This window comes from Taudactylus pleione, unplaced genomic scaffold, assembly GCF_031769625.1.
Source record: "Taudactylus pleione unplaced genomic scaffold, aTauple2 ptg000362l, whole genome shotgun sequence".
Classification (NCBI taxonomy): Eukaryota; Metazoa; Chordata; class Amphibia; order Anura; family Myobatrachidae; genus Taudactylus; species Taudactylus pleione.
This window is the reverse complement of record NW_028284763.1, coordinates 177859-203341: the sequence shown is the minus strand read 5'-3', so window position 1 is coordinate 203341 and position 25483 is coordinate 177859. Positions and strand designations below refer to the sequence as shown.

General features: G+C 44.2%; 1 protein-coding gene across 1 annotated transcript in view; it reads right to left on the bottom strand.

The window, feature by feature from the left end:
* The window catches only part of LOC148508515 (uncharacterized), a 143903-nt gene that overhangs the window by 106023 nt on the left and 12397 nt on the right, over nucleotides 1-25483 (bottom strand). The window lies entirely within an intron of this gene.

The window sequence follows — 25483 nt, the reverse complement described above, 5'->3', positions numbered from 1 at the left end:
TTAAGGGTGGGGACGCTCCTGTGCAGAAAGGAGAATCCGCCACCCAAAGGAAGCATTCTGAGAGGCAAAGGTATCAAATGCATAATACCTCACAAAGGTATGGACAGAGGACCATGTGGCCACCTTGCAGAGCTGAACGAGGGACCCACAGACCTAGTAGAATGAGCAGTAACAGAGGGCGGAACAGGAAGGTCCTCCTGAGTGTAAGCCTCAGAGATCGTCATACAAATCCACCTAGCCAAAGTCTGTTTGTTGGCTGGCCATCCCTTCATGTGAAACCCATAAAGGACAAAAAGGAAGTCTGACTTCCAAAAGGGAACTGGTATGGTCCACATAATACTGAGAGCTCATACCACATCCAACAAGGCCTCACCTGCCAAGAAGTCTGGAGAATTAAAGGCCGGCACAATAATTTCCTCATTAATATGGAAACTAGACACCACCTTAGGAAGGAAGCCAGGGTGAGCCCGAAGCACCACCCTGTCCTGGTGAAAAATCAGAAATGGAGGGCGACAAGAAAGATCACCCAAATCCGACACTCTTCTGGTGGCAGCAATAGCCAGAAGGAACCCCGTCTTAGCTGTAAGCCATTTGAGGTCCACTGAGCCTAGAGGTTCAAATGGAGGGCCCTGGAGAGCCCTAAGCACTACAGTCAAATCCCAAGGAGACACAGGAGGGACAAAGGAAGGCTGAATGTGAAGGACCACTGAAGAAAGGTGCAGATATCAGGAAGAGGAGCAATCCTTCGCTGGAACCACACTGAAAGGGCAGAGACATGCACCTTCAGTGAAGCAAGGCGGAGACCAAGGTCCAAATCTGCCTGCAGGAAAGCAAACGCTCTGGATATCCGAAAAACTTTGAGGTCGTAACCTCTAGGACAACACGAATCAAAATAGGTATCCCACACCCCATGGTAGATCCTGACAGAGGCTGGCTTCCGCGCTCTGAGCATGGTGTTAACCACAGAGATAGAAAAACCCTTTGACCTTAGGAGGGATGTCTCAAGAGCCATGCCATCAAAGACAGACAACCCAGGTTCGGGTAAAGGTGTCAAAGCCGGATAATTGGCTGATACAGAATCTGTTTAATAATAAGATCTGCAAGACGCCGTTTTGCGACTGGTCGCAAAACGCCATTTTAGATAACTAAAATGTCCTTACATTAAATATCCAGTGATGACCAGAAAGGTTTTGTATATTTGTCTGTAATAAATAATTAAGAATACACAAAGGTATGGTGAGCGTTTGCTCTGCACACAGAACAGTATGCCTATGAAAATTGATCCACAATACAGACATTGATATACTCAGTCAGAGTGAATTTGGAAACCATTGTTAGGCAATTAAGCTATCAATAGCCATTATAGGCCGTTAGTATCTGATGTGGTTAAGCTAAATAAACCATTGTATTTAAGTCTGAGGCTTAAACAAATTAGCCTTACCTGTGTGATCTCATCAAGCACCTTTTGATCACATGTGTAAACACATTGCCTGTAGCCCAGACAAGTAATATCAAAACCAAATAATGCATAGAGAGAGATGTGTGTGTGTGTATATATGTATATATATATATCATAGAACAAATACATGTGACAAAGTTGCCAGTGTGGATTATTACTAAGACTGGAGAGTGACACCAATATTTGTTCTATTTACTACCAAGTGCGCACCACGGCAAGTAATTTGGAAAAGGAGTGCCTACACCTGCGAAATTATATATATATATATATATATATAATCTCCCAATTCATGATAAATACATGCATGCACATAGACAATCGCATGTGTACCCACAATGCGTGTATATATATATATATATATATATATATATATATATATATATATATATATAGTTGCTATTCCAGACACAAACATACAAAAAGTGCACCTTTTACGCTGTGCTCAGACACACAACGCATACTTGCATATAATCATTATTATACACACAATTAAATTAAAAGGTTCCGCAGTATTTTAGGTTAATATTCAGGGTTTTATTTATATCAGCAATATTGTGAAGTGCATGTTATATGATATCTATGGTTTAGTACATGATAGACCATGTTTGGTGCCATTCTGATCCGCTGTTTATTTGCAGATCTCCGGTTTTATCGGCAAGGGAATCGGATCATGCGTTCGGGAGTTATGGACCATAGTGAATTATTGGTTGAAATATAAAACTCTGTATGCTGAGCCTGTGGTTAATTTAAATCAATTAAAGAAAGACAATGCAATCTGGAGAAGATTGGACATACCCCTAGAACTGCCCAATAAGAAGATCACCCACGAGCAAGAACCAATGGAATTATGTTTGTCTGCCTACATTGTTGTTATCATGATCTGTAAGGTATATAACCTGCGTCCCGGCCCCAGATAGTAGCCATTCTTCTTGGATGACCGCAGGCTTCTGGATAGATGACTGTAACTGGGACCGGAGTGCTGCCGTATGTACTGACTGTACCTATATTGAATGTAACCTTTGCACGTATTGTCTAGATCATGAGCGCTAAAGTAACTTTTTCTTTTTATGCTAAATAATAACTTTTGTGCTTCTGCTTCGGAACCACAATCCAAGTCTAAAGTGTTTATTGCTGTGTGCGACTATAGATAATGTTAATTAGCGTCATCTGAGGTTTAGAGGTTATAGGCAGGATTCCACAGAGGTTTTAAATAGGTATCCATAGTTGGGGGGCTCAGAGTGAAATCACGCTGCCACTTACATGGTAACATACGGCATCGTTCCCTCAGCAAAAGGGTGGAGGCCATAAGCAGGAAAGAACGCTTTGCCTTCCAAAACCTGCTACCACTTAGTTGCTGAGAGAACGCTACCGTCACCATGTAAGAACAAGGAGCGCTGACTAGAACTAGGGACAAAGAAGGAAAAGTGTTTTTTCCTTGTGTGTAAAAACAGTATGTTAGGGGGTAAGTCGCACATTAGCGTCTGCACGTTCTCTGTATTGCTGCTGCATGTTTAAAAGGTCATTGTGTTTTCTTTCGTATTGGATTACCTGTTCAAGCCTCTGAATTGTACTGCTATATTTTGGGAAAAGGTTTTATTTGTTCTGCGCAGAATTAGGGTATGTGATTGGAGTGTGAATGTGGGTGGGGGCTACTGTCTGGTAAAGCCTGAAAAAGCTAAGGTTACTGTCTGGTTATGCCTAGCAGAGGTTAATGTCTGGTCAAACCTCAAAGTGTAAACTTGGTAGGTGCCTGACGAGGTCGATCAAACTACTGGGCCAGTGTACAAAGCAGGTACATTGTGGTTATCGAGAAAACAAGGAGTTCTTCTCGTCCGAACACCCATTAATTGCAAAGTCCATTGATCGGTTAGGGTCCTTGGGCAGAGTGATCGGACCACATAGTTTTGTATAAATTGTGATTGTGAAGTGGGTGTCATGGGAGTGAACCTGCTGGCAAGGTTAGGGGTTTTGGGAATTTCTAGATGCTACCAGCGGGAGTAAACCCGAAGTAGGAAGTGGTGTGGTAAAACTTGAGTCGATTTACCACGAGGAAAAATAAATAACTCACAAAGCAAGTTGTTTCCTTTCCTCACGTTTTGGCTATACTAACGGGAAACCGGTGTATAAGCTTGCAGAAGCGAGCGGGTGAAGCTTGGTAATACAGCCACAAGTAGGGTAGGGAGTGCGTGAGCGTAGCTCTTTGAAAATCATTCACTGGTCAACGTTTTCTGGAAATTGCGTAGCATTGTTCTTAATATGGGTGCTAAGCAATCTCTAGTAGCGGTCGATGAAGCGCTGCTGATGGAAGGGCCGCAAGAGTCGGCAAGGTATGTTATGTTTAAAAAGTATGGTGCTTACGCTACGGCGTATTGTAACATAAGGGTCAAGATGACCAAGAAATGTAGAAAGCCTTTTCCCAAGATAGGTAGCTTTGATTGTGGAAGTCTTGAACAATGTTAGGGACAGTATTTGCTTGGTGAGGTCTCTAAACAAAAGGGTAAAGTTCAATGATTGTTTGAAGTTGTGGCAGCATGAAGGGAATATGTGGCAAAGCGGAGTGCATGCGACGCAAATCAGCGCCGCATGCACAGCGCAAGGGAGCGCTGGCACAACGCAAAACAGCATTGTGCAGGTGATGCCAGGGAACGAGCACGCACTGCAAAGTAGCATCGCCAAAGGCACTGTTAACGCACGTGCACCACCGCCGCCCTATGCGGATAGTTGTGTAGGTACAGTCAATCACAAAAACCATAAGAATGTAACAAGCATTTTGTACCCTCTTCTTAGTAACTGTAAGGAATATGTTTATACTGCAGATGATGAACCTGTTGTAATGTCCGCTCTTTCCCATGTTGAACAAATGTTACATGTACCACCATCACATGCATAGGTAATGGCCCCACTAGCACCAGCAAAGGAGGGGGTTTCACCATTGATAGTGCAAGAAATAATAAACCCCGTAGCTACAGAGATTGCAAACCCCATATATAGTAGCCAGAGGCTGAACCCGCCACCAGGTAATAAAGCCACGGGTAGTAGTGCATTAGGCATCCACCCCGTCCGGACAATAACATGGGAATCCGGACACACAGGGCATAGTGACCACAAGGGATGTAGCAATGCATTGTCCATGGACGAGGGCAGAGTTACATTCCATAATGGTAATTTCCCAGACCCTAGGAAGGATTTAGCAAGTTGCCAAAAATTTGGAAAGGATTTGGGTAATGCCCATGAGCCAACCAGCATGTCTTCCACACAATAGCGACGTGAAAAAGTTTATCACGGCCTGTGCATTGGATGGATATATTCCTATAACCAATGAAGGCAACCAAAATAATATAACTCACATTGTAGATCAACTGGCCATACATTTCCCTGTAGTAGTTAATTGGAGTAAAATTTTCACAATTAAACAAAAGGAGAGTGAGTCTGCAGGAGACTATTTTAGCTGAGCTCTGCAGACTATTACCCAGTATACAGGTATACAAGAGATTAAAGATAACAAATTACAGTTACAGTACTTATGGATGGTCTTAAAGACGTCCTTAAGAGCAGGGTTCAGACCTCACTTCCTGAGTGGAGGGGAATTACAGTGGATGCTCTCAGGGAAGCTGCAATTGAGCATGACAAAAACATCCTTAAGAAGAGAGAATTGCAGAGCGAGAAATTAATGGCCGTTAGTATTCAAGCTCTAGAAGGAATGCAAATACCACCACAACGCACTTACCACACACGGCCAAAATACACACACCCCGCACAATCTCAAAACACATATCCTCATAACCCACCTCAATCTTTTAACCAACCTCAATCTTCTCATACTTCTCTCCCTACACAACAACAACCTTTTAACCCACGTTACATAAGAAAGTGTTTTACATGTAATCAGGAGGGCCATATAAGTAGGTTTTGTAAAGCAAGCCAGGAATTCCCTAGGTCCCAACAGGAGGGATACCCACACCATTCAGGACAGCCACAGCTATCACCTGCCCACATCGCGGCCATGAATGCTGTTTTAGAACAGGACAGTCAACTCTAGGGGTCAGGTCATACCAGTAGTCTACAGCCTAACTGTGGATACCAGGAAAGAGCCTGTAATGACAGTTAATGTAGCTGGTACTAAACATTATTTTCTCGTAGATACAGGAGCGACCAGGTCAGTGTTAACTTTTCCATCCAATGTACAGGTGACCAATAAGACAGTACCAGCAATGGGTGTAACAGGTAAAGTGCAGCATTATCCTTTAACAGAACCCACCGAGGTTACTGTCAGTCCATTAAATACCAGGCATTCTTTTCTCCTGGCTGCAGCGGCTCCTACTAACTTATTGGGAAGAGATTTTATTGTGTAAGATGGGATGTGTCATTTATTGTACCCCTGATGGTATATTCCTGGATATTCCAGAGAGAATTGCGCACGAGGTGAGGGATATACTGGACACTCCACAAAGGCTAATGTTTCATTCTACTGTTACAGATCAAAATCCAGCACAGGTAGAACAGATGTTGGCACAAATACCAAGTTCCCTGTGGACCAAAGATGGACAGGACACTGGATTAATGGCAAACGTAGCTCCTGTAATGGTAAACCTAAAAAGCGGTAGGCAAGCTCAAAAAATTCCCCAGTACCCGTTAAAACCAGAGGTAGAATTAGGGGTTTATCCCATAATTGAAAGGTTATTACAGCAGGGAAATTTAGTACGTACAGCAAGTGTAGCTAATAGTTCCATTTTTCCAGTAAAGAAGGCTGGAGGGAGGGGTTATAGGCTAGTGCAAGACCTTAGAGGAATTAATAAGGTGGTTGAGAGCCAATTTCCCGTAGTGCCAAATCCAGCTGTCATACTTATGCAGATCCCAACAACTGCTACTCATTTTACTGTCATTGACCTCTGTTCTGCTTTCTTCTCTGTCCCTTTACATCCTGACTGTCAGTACCTCCTTGCTTTCACATATAAGGGGGTACAATACACTTGGACATAAATTCCCCAGGGTTTCATAGACAGCCCCAGTATCTTCTCCCAGGCCTTACACGACTGTTTGAAATCTTTTCAACCTGCCAATGGATCTGTTCTAATACAATATGTAGACAATTAATTGTTGTGTTCTGATTCATTTATGTCATGTTTAAATGATACTAAACTTTTGTTTCTGATACAATTGTTTGTTTCTGATACCCCATGCAGTATCTGCCTTGTTGAATTCAGCCCAAACCAGACATGTCTCCTCAGCTAGGTTCACCAAATGGGAGCTAGCTCTGATAGCAACTGCAAACATCACCATTAAGCGGTGCAATACATAAATCCAGCAACGTACTTACCATATGTGCATAGGAATGCACAAAGGGTGGAGGGTGAGTCTCTGGCAGAAGGTGAGTTTTGTGGGGGTACTGATGAACATGATTGTATGGATTATTTGAATCAAACTTTTACAGCTAGGCCTGACATACGTGATACACCCTTAGAAAATGCAGATTTTATGTTTTTCATGGACGGGAGTTGTCATAGACAAACTGACACAGGAGAGTTATGTACAGGTTATGCTGTTGTAAATGACAAAGACATCATAGAAGCTGAACCCCTTGGTCCTCCTCACTCAGCCCAGGTGGCAGAGTTAGTAGCACTAAGAAGAGCGTCTGAACTAGCAGCAGGCAAATCTGCTAACATTTACACTGACTCAAGGTATGCGTTCGGGGTGCTGCATGATTTCGGAGCTCTATGGCATCTGAGAAATTTTATGACAGCAGCAGGCACACCAGTAGCCCATTCAAAACACATAAAAGGACTATTAACAGCGATCCAAATGCCAAAGGCAGTGGCTGTCATTAAATGTAAAGCTCACACATGTGAGGATGATCCAGTGTCGCTGGGAAATAACAGAGCAGATGAAGCTGCCAAATGGGCAGCAGGGATGAAAATGAATGTACCTACTGAACAAATGATGACTTTTCAAACTGTTGATATGCAGAAATTAATTGAGATGCAAAATTTGTGTTCCATTCAGGAAAAGGCCGTCTGGAGATCCAAGGGATGTGGGCAGGAGTCCTCTGGACTTTGGAGAGATGGACAAGGTAAGCCGGTGGCACCCAAGGCATACTACCCAAGCTTGGCTGAGGCAGCGCACCGTCTGACTCACTTGGGAAAGCAAGGTATGTGTAAGTTGGTCATGGCATATTGGTGAGCACTGGGCTTCTCTTCTCAAGCTGAGAAGAGGGCAATGTCCTGTTTGACATGCTTAAGGAAGAATGTTGGGAAAACGATACCAACTGAGCCATCTCACATCCCTCCAACAGATGGACCCTTCCAGGTAATACATATTTATTTCATCCAATCACCACCCTGCAGGAATCTCAAGTATGTATTAGTTTGTACGGATGTATTCTCTAATTGGGTAGAGGCTTATCCAGCTGCCACTAATACTGCTGTGTTTACTGCTAAAAAGATTGTATAGGAGTTTGTATGCAGATACGGTATCCCTAGAATTATTGAGAGTGATAGGGGTACTCATATCACCGGTGATATCTTCCAGAGTATGTGTAAGTTGATGAGTATTGATAGTAAACATCACACCCCTTATCGACCGCAAGCCAGTGCCAAGGTGGAGTGGGTGAACGGTACTATCAAAAATAAATTAAGTAAGATCATGGCAGAAACTGGACTAGGATGGCCAGAAGCACTACTGTTGGTCCTACATAGCATAAGAACCACTCCTCGGCCTCCTCTTAATCTGTCCCCTTTTGAAATACTGTTTGGTAGACAACCTCATTTGATTGTAAGTCCGCAGGAAGATCTGAAAAGTAACAACGAGGTCACTGTAAAGTATCTTATAACAAAGCAGCAGAAACTAAGATTGTTGTTACCCGATATGCCAGAAACAAACTGTCATGATGTTAAACCTGGAGAATTTGTTATGATCAGACATGTTTTATGCTCAGGTTGTCTGATTGATCGGTGGGAAGGTCAGGTGTTGTTGATGAGTACCACATCCTTGAAGGTGGCCAAGAGAGATACCTGGGTCCATTCCACTCACTGCAGTTAGGTCAACCAACCGGTGGAGATACAGGGCGGAGTCGAGACAGATAACGAGGACATGTCAATTGCGAACCTGTTCCAGGAGGATTAAAAGGTGGCAGTGAGATATCCGAGCTGAAAAAAAATCATAGATCATTGTTGCAGCAATGAATTGGCCTGCTGTGTTAATTTTTGTATTTTCTTCCAGAGTTTCCATCATCTTGGTTTGTCTGGGGTTTCCCGGTTTCTGTGACGGAGGACAAACAGAGGAGATGGGAGCTGATGTTAATGGAGTGGAGTCGAAAGGAAGAGTGCTATGCCTATCAGGGGAGTGTTTGACCAATCTTAGTACAGTGATTGTTATGTTATTTGGGAAGAATACTTCCAGAAATTCTGACCCTTACACATGGTAAAATGCTTGGTATCTACAAAAACACCCCATCTCCATATCTTCATACACAAAAGTCCAGGAATGATGATGTTTGTCCATGCAAGATGACGTTTAGCCTCTTTCTGAGTTCCGTTTTTTTGGAGGGAAAAATCCGAACTCGGCATGCAAACTCAAACCTATCCGAGCCTGCACATCCCTAGTATATGCACACTGTATTAGGCACAATTCTAGGTAAGTCCTAAAAGTTATATACTGTAGTGCAACTTTGGTTCATTTTTGGGGCGTGGGTCCCCTTGGATTGCATTGGCTGATCTGTCTCAGGGCACCGCATTATAACACATTTTCCTTTATAACACATTTTAATCCTTCACTGTGTGTTTAATATATATGTACTTCACTTTTTTATTTTCATCCTTTATATGCACCTGCAGTTGCTCCTAACTATCTCTTTACACTGCACTTTTCTTACTATGCTGGTGCCCTGGGGCGGCTTGGCTGGGGCAGTTTTTGGGGGGTCCTGCGCTCTGGATTTGAACCCTAGTATGTTAGGGACCTACCCGAAAGAGGTTACCTGGATATGGTGGGTAGGCCCATAACCTTGGCCATGATTATGCTAAAAACCTCTGATTGCAAAATTTTATTGCATTTATATATATTATTAATGATTTCGAGTTGTGCACCTGAGATTTGTCTGTTTCTAAAACCAAGATCTGCAAGACGCCGTTTTGCGACTGGTCGCAAAACGCCATTTTAGCTAACTAAAATGTCCTTACATTAAATATCCAGTGATGACAAGACAGGTTTTGTATATTTGTCTGTAACAAATAATTAAGAATACACAAAGGTATGGTGAGCGTTTGCTCTGCACACAGAACAGTATGCCTATGAAAATTGAACTACAATACAGACATTGATATACACAGACAGAGTGAATTTGGAAACCATTGTTAGGCATTTAATCTATCGATAGCCATTATAGGCCGTTAGTATCTGATGTGGTTAAGCTAAATAAACCATTGTATTTAAGTCTGAGGCTTAAACAAATTAGCCTTACCTGTGTGATCTCATCAAGCACCTTTAGATCACATGTGTAAACACATTGCCTGTAGCCCAGACAGGTAATAACAAAACCAAAAATATACTAATGGAAAGTTTATACCCGCACACATCTCTTGGTTGTGTGATGTGACCCCATATTTAATATTTAAATAGCAATATATATTTATTGTAGGGGGTGCTGCCAAAAGACAACTGGTACAGAATACCTTATAATGAGTATACAAGACAGAAAAGAGATAGTTTGTCTATATTTCGGCGCACATATTGTAGATACCTTTAAAAATTATATACTTTATTTGATATACATTAAAAAGAATTTTGTTCTTAATCCCAGAGAGGGAATAATATTCAGCGAAATAATGATTTAAAAATAGAGACAGATTATGTGAATAGAAACAGAAATGTGCAATAAAATTTATTTACTTCCGCTGTGTGTCCTCTTTAATTATTCCGTATTATTATGATAAAGAATGTGTTTAATACAAGGAGATAGATCTGTTACAATCTCTGAACAGTGAATAGGTGGCAGTTGGATATTCCAATCTATCACTGGTTTGTCACTGCATAAGTTATTACTGACAATATCATAATATTTATTAGTTCGCTGGGTGATCAAGGATTATTCCAGACCTAATGCACAATATATGCCATATGTTATTATATTAATATTGATCAGTTGGCATAAAAGTGGTCCGGTTATTATCAAGGATTATATCCCATCCTGATTCCTTAACGACTCTTGCATAATATTATGTCAGCATTGAAAATATTTTAACTCCTGTTGCTGCTTGAAAAGATTGTTGTACCTCTACATCTACTAGGTAGCTTGAAAAGGTTGTTGTATCACTAAACCTCTACATATACTAAGTAGCGGTAGGGTTCTGATCAGTTTCAGTACGGTCTATTGGCAACAGTGTTGCTATTCTTATCCGCTATTAACTGACATGGATTCAAGCTGCCAATCTGTTGTGCTCAATACGCGGGGTTGTTAATTCTCCAACACCTGCTTCTACCACGTGCAGCATACATTAAAACACATACAATTGATTGAAATATTATCAGAATTACAGGGACACACAGCGAACGTGCCAACGCGCGTTTCGCTGTGATATGCTTTCTCAAGGCAAGCCAATTACCACTTCAGCCCCAGACTTTATTCATCCTGGAGGATCAATCACGCTCCATTTAAGAGTCACGTGTTCAGTACGGCCAATCCAACGCTTCCTTATATCACCACAACTGCCGATGTTTCCTAAACATCGATTGAGGGTTGCCATCGATGGTGCAACATTGATGGCCACCAGCAGTGGCAAACCACTTGTTTTCAGTCAGACCATCGATGGTTTGCAAACCATTGATGGTCAGTCGCCATCCCTAATCAGAGGCTCTGCGATATCCATCGATCGATATATATATAAATATACATATCGAACATTATGTAGATATATATATATATATATATATATATATATACACACACACACACATATACATATATATTTACACACATATATATATATATATACACATACGTATATATATATATATATATATATATATATATACATACATACGTGTGTGTGTGTGTATATTTATATATATATATATATATATATATATATATATTTTATCATTCCTCTATTATTTATTGCCCGATCACTGTGGCCAGCAGTGATCGGGCACATGGAGACGGGGAGGCGGAGCTGAGGCCGGGGAAAATAGCAGCAGTCGCGGCTACCAGAGCCGCTGCTGCTGCTCCTATGTGTAGAGCCGGAGCTGCAGCGGGAGCGTCTCCCGCTGGCGGCCCGGATACAGAGCAGCGGCGGCGGCTACCAGAGCCGCCGCTACTGCTGTTCACTGAAGGGGGTGGAGATGGCTGCCCGATCACTGCTGGCCACAGTGATCGGGTCACAGCAGCAGCCCTGCTGCTTCTAATGGAGGGGGGCTGCCGGCGGTGCCCGATCACTGTGGCCAGCAGTGATCGGGACACACTGGAGAGGTGGCCGCGCTTGCAGAGGGACCAGAAGGTCCCTCTGATGTAGGCGGCTGTGGGAGGATTAGCTTCCCACAGCCGCCTAGTGGGCATTTCTGACTGGTCGTATCAGATACGACCATGTCAGGGAAAGCCCAGCCTGGTGCGGTCGTATCTGATACGACCGTGCCAGGCAAGTGGTTAAACAGCCGGATCTGGCTGTACTAATCTAATAACAAAAAAAAAACATTTGGTTCTATTTAAGAGCATATAACCAGAGAGCTCCTAGCTGCTATTTTGAACTGTGATTATTTTATGTATAGCAACATAAAGAGAGAAACATTGGCCCTCATTCAGAGCCGTACGCTCTGAATGAGGTCCGCCTTCCATAAAAAATGAGCGTCCTCCTGGACGCTCGTATAGCTGTGGGTCACCACCCACAGCCTATACGAGCGTGCAGTTTGATGGCCGCAATCAACATCGACAGCACGCCCCCTTTGATCAGACACAACGAGCGAAGGACTTTCCTTCGCTCATCGCATCTGGCGCATGCGCAGGACGGAGCTCCCTCCGTCGTGCGCATGCTCAGTGCAGACCATCGACCCACTTGCGAGCGGACAGCCGCTTGCGAGTGGGTCTGCATCAGGGCCTTTGTTTCATGTTATATGTGTTTATTGTTTCCATTTATGGTTTCATCATGTATGCTTGGAGTAATCTTATGTAGCATATTATTATTATTATTATTATTATTATTATTATTCAAATATCTTGTTTTTTACTGCACCTTTTTGAATATTATTATTTTTGTATTACGTTTTTTATGGGGCACACAGTTTATTACTAAATCTATACTGGGCATTTTCTCTAAGCGCGGTTCATTTTCTCTTTTTGACTATTTACTAAGATGGAGATGAAGTGGAGAGAGATAAAGTACCGGCCAATCAGCTCCTAATTGTCATTTTTCAAACACAGCCTGTGACATGGCAGTTAGGAGCTGATTGGCTTGTACTTTATCTCCATTCACTTTATCTCCATCCAGGGCTTAGTACATAGACCCCCTAAGTCCCTCCCATTGATGCTAATATTTTAGTTTATGTTGCAATTGAATTGCATGATTACAAGGAAACGAACGATTGAGCTACATTGATAAAGGAGGGGAAAGTGACTGATATGTTTATTCATGGGTACTGAAGGGAAACCTGTACACTTTGTACTTGTGTCTTGTTCATTTTCCATTTTATAGGCTCCCTGCAACTAAATGATATATTAATTGTGCTGTCTTACCATGGCCAGAACAGGGCTCGATGCTGCTCTGTGCTATGTCCCACCCCCTAAACCAATGACAACATGACATCACACCGAGGGGCGGAGCTGCCAGCTGTAGAAAGTAGAGCACTAGGCAACACACACATTGGTCAGCTCCAAAGGCTGCAGGGTGCTAGCCCGAAGCGGCCATTGGACACACAGGGCATCTTTGCAGCAGTGCTACTGACTGCAAGGTACCATTCCACCCTGCAAGTCACATGTGGGTTACTAAAAAGTTGTCCGTTTTCCAAAAATTTTTAGTAAAAATAATATTGATAAATCTTAGGCCTAGGTGTGCAGTCCTATTCTTTTAGCACAATGGTTTGAGAACGGAATGCTGTAACCTAAATAAGAGTTTGGATTCATGAGGTGACTTCCCCCTGCACATTTTGTTCATGCATTAGTGTCCAACAGGGGTAGCACTTCAAATGCTCCCCCAACAATCCATACTTTCACATGGACCAGAACCGGATTTCAAGATTTGCTAATGGTCAGTTTAAAACCAGCCAAAAACCGACTGTAAATCGAGGAAAAAAAAAACACCAAAAAAATAGGTCTGGCAGGTGTGTTTGGGAGAAGCCCTGCACAGCTCACTATGGCCTTCATTCAGAGCTGCTCGCTATTTGCGGTCGTTTGTTCTAAAACAAGGGGTGGCTATTCAAATGAACCGTTCGCTCATTGCGGTCTGTTCACGCATCTAAGTCTGAACAAGCGAGCAAAACTTGTAGTTGTAATTTTGAAAAATACGCCCCCTTGCCGCTTGCACCATACGTCATGTCCGCTATTTATTAGATTAATCGAGTACATCGTACAGGGTATGAACTGCTCGCTATTCTTGTGGCTGGTTTTTTCAACGGCTATTTTGCGAGCAGTTCTGAGTAAAAAAACACCAAGTGATGTGGTCAATGACGCTGCTGTAGTAATTATGTACACCCATAAAACGCCCGTTTTGACCTTTAAGCACGCCTGCGTTCTAATTCCACTCCCCGTTTTCAAGCACCTTCCCCTGTTACCACCCACAAACGCCTCATCCTGTCACTCAAAATAGCACGCATTCGCTATATAGCGAACAAACAATTTTCGGCCGCACTGACTGGTTCGCGCATGCATATTAAAATCCGTACGCATGCGCAGATGTGCAAACATCGGTCAGAACGAACGAGCGGCCGCTTACGAGCGGCTCTGAATCAGGGCCTATGATCTGTGCAGGCTTTGTTAGGTATAAAAACTTAGAAAATTAAAATTGAAAAAAAAGGCGTAGGGTCCCCCTCAAATCCATAACCAGTCCTGGACTTCTCAGCCTGTGATGGTATGGGAAAATAAAAGGAAAAAATGGCATGGGGTTCCCCTATTTTCCTATAACCAGCACCAGGCTGAACGGGACATGACAAAGGCCATATGATAAGACAATATAACAGGACAGCCATAAAATAAAAGAATGGGAATATAAGGCACTAGCTACAGGCTTATATTTAAGTAACTAACAGTTAGCCCAGGAACAGAAATTAACAAATGACAAAACCCCATTTGGAAACAGGTGATATGGTACGCATATAGAATCACAAATAGAAACTACACACCGCTAGAGACAGGATGGGGATAAAGCCCACGACCTCCACTGCATGAGCCATAAAACTAACCAGACCAATGTGGTGCTCGGCAGTAAAGCTAACCATTACGCCATCCGTGCTGCAGAATAAAATGCTGAGAAAATGTGCTTAGGAATTTATCTAAAACCTCAGAGAAGCCAAAAAACCTGTATAAGCAAAATAGTACGGCATGTACCAAAGAAGCCCTGCGCATCCACCTATGCACCTTATAATACGCCGATAGTTAGATCACAAGCCAAAGAGCACACAGACAAGAAACACTGCACCGATATATAAGAAAAATCATACAGTATGACAAACACAGAATACTAATGTAACCCCCCTTTACCCTCTAAAGGGACACCAGGGTACTAAGTCCCATTTCACTAGTCTAATGTACCCACCCATATCCTCCCAATAAGTGGTACATATAATGTTATCAGTGCCTCCACCCAAGTATACGTATATTATGTGAGCCTACTTGGGAAAACCCAGTTACGTAATATGGAACTGAAAGCTATTAAGTCAAAATATTGTCTTCATTTGAATAAACACAAAAGGTTATGGATTTTTCAACCATGTTTATATGACGTGTCAAATTGATGTTGTTTATATTAATAGAAATCAGACTAAATATATTCTCTATTATGTTAAAATGATCTAAACATACATTTTCTTTAGTTAACGACTTAGGTTTACATAACATAAACATAACTAACATTACATTACAGAACACATACTCCAGTACCAATTTTTTTTTTGTTAGAACTTTGAGAGCAGCACAGGATACCATATATACAGGATACCATATATACAGGATATCATATATATAGGATACCATATACACAGGACACAGGATACCATATATACAGGATATAATATACACAGGATACCATATATATAGGATACCATATATACAGGATATCATATATACAGGATACCATATATATAGGATACCATATACACAGGACACAGGATACCATATATACAGGATATAATATACACAGGATACCATATATACTGGATATCATATATACAGGATACCATATATACAGGATATCATATATACAGGATACCATATATACAGGATACCATATACACACAATACCATATATACAGGATAGCATATACACAGGATACCATATACACAGGATACCATATACACTGGATACCATATATACAGGATAACATATACACAGGATATCATATATACAGGATAGCATATACACAGGATACCATATACACAGGATACCATATACACAGGATACCATATATACAGGATAACATATACACAGGATATCATATATACAGGATATCATATACACAGGATACCATATACACACAATACCATATATACAGGATAGCATATACACAGGATACCATATACACAGGATACCATATACACAGGATACCATATACACAGGATAACATATACACAGGATACCATATATATAACCTTAGCTGTTTATAAGTTAATCAGTCTTCATACAGCCAACCATAGTCCAGTTATATTTGTTCCTGAATGCCACAGCAAGATATTACTTTGTAGCTAAACTGCTGATAACCTAAATTAATGGTAATGCAATTGATTCCACCTCTGACTGATATAATATCCATTTGCAAAAAAGCATGGTAATTGTTGCAATTCTTCTTGTGTTATTTGTTCACACTATAATAATCCTAGTTATGATTACTCCGGCACCTTCTCAAGTGGATCGGGGTTGTTCACTTCTGGAACAAAACGGCTTTCCCACAACTTCCAGAAGTGAGCAAAGTCTCTCCCCAATATTGCATCGTACATCAGACCAGGCACCAAACCCACAGAAACTATAGCAGAGCCACATGGTGTCTCGATGTTCACCTCGGCAGTAACATAATATCGAGTATCCCCATGTATGCAGGTCACACCAACAGTTTTCCCTGTATGCCTCAAGGGGTTCACCAGCTCAGCTTTTATAAGTGTCACCAAGCTACCAGAGTCTAACAGTGCCTCTACTCGGTTGCCATCTTCAGTGAGTACACACATGTGCTTATCAGTCACAGCCTGCCGGTCAGCCGTACAGGCTGTCTGTGCAAAGAAAGACCCCCTGTGGTAGACATGAGCAGTATCACATTGCATAGGTTCAGTTGTAAGTGAACAATTAGCGGAAATATGGCCGAAGTCACCACATCGGAAACACTGAATCATATTAATGTCTAGTCGTTTACGGGGAAAGAACCTTCCTGGCCTGGCAGGCCTGTCTCCAGGTTCTACACACTCAGTCTTAGGTACATCCCACCGCCCAGCACCCTTCTCCCCTGGAACAGTCTTACCAGTGCCGCTGGGAGTTCGCCGGGGCGCCATTGGGGCTTGGTGGGGCATACTCCTCAGCTCCTCAGCCGCCACATACCTCTCCACTAGCTCGACCAACTGGTCCGCGGTCTTAGGGTCTGCATGGCTCACCCACTTGCGCAGAGTGGCGAATGATCGTAGGTACCGGTCCATCACGACCCTTTCCACGATCTGTGGTCCCGTCAGCATCTCGGGCTGTAGCCATTTTGAGGACAGATGGACGAGGTCATGCATCTGTGAACGTGGAGGCTTGTCCATATGGAACTCCCAGCGTTGGACCCGTTGGGCACGAACAAAGGTGGTGACTCCCAAGCGAGTTAGGATTTCCTGTTTTAGTTTTTTATAGTCCTTGGCATCAGCCAGGCATAAGTCGAAATATGCTTTTTGTGGCTCCCCAGACAAAAAAGGTGCCACCAGACTTGCCCACTGCTCCTGGGGCCAACTCTCCCTTTCGGCCATTCTTTCAAATGCGGCGAGATAGGCCTCCACATCATCGCCCGAAGTCATCATTTGGAGGAAGTGACTGGCTCGTACGGAGTGAGTGGTTGTGGGAGGACCAGTATTAACATCCCTGGGCCAGGCGACCAGGTGCTGTACCACCTCTCTTAAGGCCTGGCGGGTTTCCTCAATGGAGACCTGTTGAAGTCTGTTAGTCTCCTGCTGAGCTGCTGTAGCTTCCTGCTGAGCCCTGGTAGATTCCTGCTGAGCTGCTGTAGCTTGGAGCAAGGCCTTAATAATGTCCTCCATTTTGTCCTGGGGTGTAGGTTGGAAGCTGAACCTTGCCTCTCTGAGCATTGGCTGACGCCTCCTCTATGGGACTCCAAGGACACAGTGTTATTTCCACACTCACAAATTGGGTGTCTGTCCCTTTAATTTTTAAATGGAAAGTTTTCCTCTTGCTGCAACTTTAGTGTGTGTGGTTGCCCACATTCTCCACCATATTGTGACACAGTTAGGTTAGGGGGTCCCTCTCCTGGGTAGAGGACTCCTTCCTTACACACACACACACAGCAGCAGGGAAGCAGCACACCAGTCTGGATGCAAGTACAAGCTGGTCGGCGCCAGTCTTTATTGTACAATGACAGAAAATATAAAGAAAACATAAATATAAATCCTAGCCCTGTCGGGGCACTAACTTCACAGGTAGTTCCCTCACTACCAGAACCTGGCAGGGCCTAATGCCCTCACCAGCAACAAAAGCACAGCACAACACAACACTTACAGTTAGGTTTTCAAGTGTCTCTGAGAAAACTCCCTGTCTGCTCTCCCAGGTGAGACAATCAGCCCTAAACACACTAGGCTTATATTGGCCACTCTCAGGTGGAAACCTTAACAAGCCTGTTACCAGGTTGCAAGGCCCAAAACCTGGAGTGGCCGTGGGTGGAGCCCTCCCTCTCCTCTCACCCACAACCCCCAGGTCCCACCGGCTTTTCAAAAAGCTGAAACTCAAGCCTGCTACACTGCAGACTTTCTCCTGGGGATTTTAAAAACATAGGACAGGAATCTGGGATAAATGTCTGTGTCACAGACCACTTTACCAGTGATCCTATCACACTATATATGTATATATATATATATAATTTATTTTCATCAATACCCTACTCTCTTTAACCATTTACCAGGGTTACACTATGCGAACACTGACACAAATTAAACCACGCCCAAGCTATCACATGAATCCAAGACGCATATACGTAAAGCATAAAAACATGACAACCAGCGATAGACAGCGCCATAGCCAGGTGCTAAGCCTATGGCAGCATTTGTGGTGACAGTGGTGCTCCGGGGTTGAGGGGCGGGGCGTGAGGCAGGTGTCCCTTGTTTCCGTTACATAGTGGGTCCGGTGTAGTCGTTACCGTAAGCGGTGGCTGCACTGTTGGCCTCCCATTTGTGCAGGAGGGACTTTAAACCCCTATGCTATAGGAAAGTGGTACATCATAGCTGCATAGATAGTAGAGGGTTAATCTGTTTCAGTGTGCAGCCAATGGTAGAGTTATTAAGGCGTGGTGTGGGGGGAGCTACAGGTTACTTAGGGCAGCTGCAGATATGAGACGGCCTCTTTTCAGCTTTTTCCCCTCCCTCCCAATTTTTTGGGCTATTTTTGATGTCACCTCTTTTCTTTTTCTTTGGCGTTGGGCGGGAAAGCGCTGCAGCCGGGAGGTCAGTGACCTGATTAATAGGTCACTACCCATTGATATACCTTTTGGCTGATTGTCCCTTCTGGGGTCAGCAGCCTTGGTTGGCTAACCGTGCGTTGGAAGGTATGGGGGAGTCTCATGTGACCTATGGACTCGATGAGTGGGCAATTGATCCTGGAAGTTTATTTAGTCATCTGATTTGGTAGTCACTGACCTCTGATGGCTGCTGTTTCTTTCAGCCACAACCATAATTAAGTTTTTGATTGATTGATAATTAATAAGAAGGCCGACCAGTTTAAATGCCACATCTGTCTCTGGGCCTGATTCAGAGCCGCTCGTAAGCGGCCGCTCGTTCATTCAGAAAAAGGGGTGGCTATTCAAATGAACTGTTCGCTCCTTGCGGTCTGTTGCTGCCTCCATGTCTGAACGAGCGAACAAAACATGCGCAATTTTATTTGATAAAAACGCCCCCTGGCCGCTCGCATCATACGTCATGTCCGCTATTTATTAGATTAATCGAGTACATCGAACAGCGTATGATCTGCTCGCTATTCTTGTGGTTGTTTTTTCCTACCGCAATCATGCGAGCAGTTCTGACTATAAAATAACCCAGTGACGTGGTCAATGACGCTGCTGTATTAATTATGCACACCCATAAAACGCCCGCTTTGACCTTTAAGCACGCCTGCATTCTGATCTCCACTCCCCGTTTTCAAGCACCTTCCCCTGTTACCACCCACAAACGCCTCCTCCTGTCACTCAAAATAGCAGGCACTCGCTATATAGCGAACAAACGATTTTCGGCCTGACTGGTTCGCGCATGCGTATTATAAACCGTACGCATGCGCAGATGTGCGAACATCGCTCGGAACGAGCGTACTGCCGCTTACGAGCGGCTCTGAATGAGGTCCTCTGTGTCATTATTATTATTATTATTATAATAAGTTCATGTTTGGAAAAGTTTATATATGCATTAAGTTAATGCACTAGTGACAATTGCCGATAGGGCGTTTAATGTTTTAATATTTTTAGTTTTTCCTCTTTGACTTCCGTCATGTCAGCTTCAAAGTGTGTGTAGTAGATATTTGAAATAACAAGGGGCCTGATTCATTACAGATCATAACTGCGATTATGCACGCAATCGGCCGATTGTTATGTTCTGCGCAGGCGTATGCATCTCAGTGCTTGTGCACGAACCAGCCGCTTCGATCAGGACTGTGATCGCAGTAGCTACGCAGACCCCTTGCAGAGTGATTGACAGGAAGTATCATTTGGGGGTGGTGACGGGGGGATGGTTGGCGAAACGCAGGTGTGCCAGTGCATTTGAACGCTGTTGCAGGGGCGTGCATAAATGATCCACTGCGATGACATACGTAGCTTGGCCTTTCACTGCGTGCGATGAGGTTAGTAATTCCTGAGTAAGGTCAGAGCTTGTACAGGTGTGCGTGAGGATCTGATTGTACTCGCTGTTACCAATGGTTTCACAGACTTGCTAAGTATTACGGATGTGTGTAAGGTAAGGGCGTCCTTATGTAGTGCTGCAACAGTACAGTATTTTATAAAGTGTACAGAAAAGAATTCTGACATTGAAAGCAGATGCAATAAAATAGTGTCTGTCTGAAATGCTCTTTCCTTTCTCATGTCACTTTTCTTATATCTATAGAAGAATGGACATGAATAGCGTGTGCGTGGTCAAACTCCATTTTTATTCATACTGGTTATATACACTTGGGAATTGTTTTGAGGTGGAGCATAAGGTGGGACAGCACCGCACACACCGTAGCTTACACTGGAACGATAACACGCTATGCAAATTCAATTATAATAGATTGCAGTATTTTTGGTTAAAACAGGAAACAGCATATTTATTTTTTGCATTTTTTTATATATATAACTGAGAAACTCTCAAAACAAAGATCATCCTGGGGTGCAGCAGCCTCAAACACAGTAGAGAATTTTGGACAGATAAACAATAAGTATTTGCAGAAAAAAGGAGCAAGTTTACTTTAAGAAACAAGAAACAACAGCGGTCAGCAACACAGACAGAAGCCTGTTTGTTTGCACTGCAGTGTTTGTGAGTGTGCAGTGTGTGAGTGTGCAGTGTTTGTGAGTGTGCAGTGTGTGTGCAGTGTTTGTGAGTGTGCAGTGTGTGTGCAGTGTTTGCGGGTGTGTGAGTGTGCAGTGTGTGTGAGTGTGCAGTGTGTGAGTGTGCAGTGTGTGTGCAGTGTTTGTGAGTGTCCAGTGTTTGTGAGTGTGCAGTGAGTGTACAGTGTGTGAGTGTGCAGTGTTTGTGAGTGTGCAGTGTGTGTGCAGTGTTTATGAGTGTGTGAGTGTGCAGTGTGTGTGAGTGTGCAGTGTTTGTTTGCACTGTAGTGTGTGAGTGTGCAGTGTTTGTGAGTGTGCAGTGTGTGAGTATACAGTGTAAGTGTGCAGTGTGTGTGAATGTGCAGTGTGTGTGAGTGTGCTATGTGTGAGTGTGCTATGTGTGAGTGTGCTGTGTGTGAGTGTGCAGCATGTGAGTGTGCAATGTGTGAGTGTACAGTGTGTGAGTTTGCGTGAGTGTGCAGTGTGTGTGAATGTGCAGTGTGTGTGAGTGTGCAGCGTGTGTGTGCAGCGTGTGTGTGTGCAGCGTGTGTATGTGCAATGTGTGAGTGTGCAGTGTGTGTGTGCAGCATGTGAGTGTGTAATGTGTGAGTGTGCAGCGTGTGAGAGTGCAGCGTGTGTGAGTGTGCAATGTATGAGTGTGCAGCATGTGAGTGTGCAGCGTGTGTGTGTGCAGCGTGTGTGTGTGCAGCGTGTGTGTGTGCAGCATGTGAGTGTGCAGCGTGTGTGTGAGTGTGCAATGTGTGAGTGTGCAGCGTGTGAGAGTGCAGCGTGTGTGTGTGCAGCGTGTGAGTGTGCAATGTATGAGTGTGCAGTGTGTGAGTGTGCAGTGTGTGTGAGTGTGCAATGTATGAGTGTGCAGCATGTGAGTGTGCAGCGTGTGAGTGTGCAGTGTGTGTTAGTGTGCAGTGTTTGTTTGCACTGTAGTGTGTGAGTGTGCAGTGTTTGTGAGTGTGCAGTGTGTGAGTATACAGTGTAAGTGTGCAGTGTGTGTGAATGTGCAGTGTGTGTGAGTGTGCTATGTGTGAGTGTGCTGTGTGTGAGTGTGCAGCATGTGAGTGTGCAATGTGTGAGTGTACAGTGTGTGAGTTTGTGTGAGTGTGCAGTGTGTGTGAATGTGCAATGTGTGAGTGTGCTGTGTGTGTGTGCAGCATGTGAGTGTGTAATGTGTGAGTGTGCAGCGTGTGAGAGTGCAGCGTGTGTGAGTGTGCAATGTATGAGTGTGCAGCATGTGAGTGTGCAGCGTGTGTGTGTGCAGCATGTGAGTGTGCAGCGTGTGTGTGAGTGTGCAGTGTATGAGTGTGCAACATGTGAGTGTGCAGCGTGTGAGTGTGCAGTGTGTGTGTGTGTGTGCAGTGTTTGTTTGCACTGTAGTGTGTGAGTGTGCAGTTTTTGTGAGTGTGCAGTGTGTGAGTATACAGTGTAAGTGTGCAGTGTGTGTGAATGTGCAGTGTGTGTGAGTGTGCTATGTGTGAGTGTGCTGTGTGTGAGTGTGCAGCATGTGAGTGTGCAATGTGTGAGTGTACAGTGTGTGAGTTTGCGTGAGTGTGCAGTGTGTGTGAATGTGCAATGTGTGAGAGTGCTGTGTGTGTGTGTGTGCAGCATGTGAGTGTGTAATGTGTGAGTGTGCAGCATGTGAGAGTGCAGCGTGTGTGAGTGTGCAATGTATGAGTGTGCAGCATGTGAGTGTGCAGCATGTGAGTGTGCAGCGTGTGTGTGTGCAGCGTGTGAGTGTGCAGCGTGTGTGTGAGTGTGCAATGTGTGTGTGTGCAGTGTGTGAGAGTGCAGCGTGTGTGTGTGCAGCGTGTGAGTGTGCAATGTGTGAGTGTGCAGTGTGTGAGTGTGCAGTGTGTGAATGTGCAGTGTATGTGAGTGTGCAATGTATGAGTGTGCAGCATGTGAGTGTGCAGCGTATGAGTGTGCAGTGTGTGTGTGTGCAGCATGTGAGTGTGCAGCGTGAGTGTGCAGCATGTGAGTGTGCAGCATATGAGTGTGCAATGTGTGAGTGTGCAGTGTGTGAGTGTGCAATGTGTGAGTGTGCAGTGTGTGAGTGTGCAGCGTGTGTGTGTGTGCAGCATGTGAGTGTGCAGCATGAGTGTGCAATGTATGAGTGTGCAATGTGTGAGTGTGCAGTGTGTGAGTGTGCAGTGTGTGAGTGTGCAGCGTGTGTGTGTGTGCAGCGTGTGTGTGTGCATTGTGTGAGTGTGCAATGTGTGAGTGTGCAATGTGTGAGTGTGCAATGTGTGAGTGACAAACACACATACGCTGACAACAGTGACAATGATGCCTGTAGTCACATTTCACAGACAGCTAACAGATGACTCCTCCACTAACTCCTCCTAACCTAATGCCTGCTAATGTCTGACGGGTTGGGTATGGCAGACCGGCAGTCGCGATACCGGCTGTCAAAAGGCCGACAGCGTCATCCCAATGATCAGTCTCCTGACAGGGGCTCATAATTATCCTAACCCTCTTCCTTCACCCTCTAACCTTCCTTTCCTGCATCCTAACCCTAATCCTCCCCCCATGCACCCTAACCCTCCCGGTTAGTACCTAACCCTAACCCCCCCTCCCCCGGTGGTGCATAAACCTAACCCCACTGTCCACAGCCTAACCCTAACCCCTCCTGGTGCCTAAACCTATCCCCACCCCCCACAGTCAACAGCTAACCCAGTCTGCTATACTTACATTCGGGATGGCAGCTGTCGGGATTCTGGCGTCGGCATCTCTGCTGATGTCGGGACACCGGTGAAAGTTGGGATTCCGGGAAAGAGATATCGGCTGCCGGCATACCGTTTGGCGGTAAGCTGACTACATCCCGTCATGACAATGTAATGTTGCCCTGATGGCTTGCTGGAGTGCTTAATACTGCGCCTCCCTGCACCAGCCCATACTCCCACATCCTCTCTATGTGGTCTCCTGTGTGATGGTGTCCGATCACGACGGAGGGATTTTTATATGCAATCTAAAACACGGGAGATCCGATGCTAGGAAGTTATGTTTTGCCTCGTTTTGGGATCAAAACTTGGCAGGAACACCTGAGCCGGGACTTGGATCCAATCGTATCCCCTAAGTTCGGGGGTGTTTCCAGGAGACTTGCACATCTCTAGCTAGAAGTAAAGTGGACGCTAATGAAATGACCTGTTGGTTACAGATTTAAAATTTCCCCAAAAATTGATTTGCCAAAAGTCAACATAATTTAGCCCCAAAATTTGATGACTCGTCCTCTTGCCCCCTTCAGTTATCTCCGTAGGAAAGCCAGCAGCAGTCTCCTTTCAGTAAGTTCATTTATTTGTTAGTTTTGTTTGTTAATTTCCTTCTATAATTTTCATTAGTTTTATATTTATTATAAAAAGTATTTTTTAGTAGAATGAGGTGGTTGATAGGAGCCGCCTTTGCCTTAGTCAAATGCTCCCCCAAAATCTATTAGTGGCGATAGCAGAGAGGCAGGAGTGCCGACACAAACTGCTGACTCTACTGGCAGCGGCACCACTGCAACCGGTGCCAGCGATCAGTGCCAGCTACTCTCGCTAGTGATTACAAAACAACCAGAGGCACCGAGAGGGAGAGTTTGAACCCCGGGTTTATTAAGGGCATGATTCAGCAAGGAACGCAACTGCGATTACGCACGCACTCTGCTGATTGTTGCGTAATGTGCATATGGACTGTGATTGCAGTGGCTCTGCAGACCCATCGCAGAGTGATTGACAGGAAGTACCATTTGGGGGTGTTGATGGGGGTGGTCGGCGAAACGCGAGCGTGCCAGTGAGGTTGAACGCCGTTGCAGGGGCATGCCATACAATACCATATGCAACCTGATCTCTCACTGGATACAGGAAGGTTAGCAATTTCGGAGTAAGGTCTGACCTTGTGCAAGTGTGCGTGAGGCTCTGATTGTACTTGATGTTGCTAAGTATTACGGATTTGTGTAAGGTAAGGTGGGCGTCCTTATGGTGTGCTGCGACGGCATAGTGATCACAGTGGATTAGCATATCATCGCAGTGAGACTGCATGCGTAATCGCTATTGCAATCGCATCTGCGATCCTTGCTTAATCAGGCCTTATGTGCAGGTCTAGGTAGTGGCATTTATTGCAGCAATCTCCACAGCTTGGGGGGGGGGGGGAGTA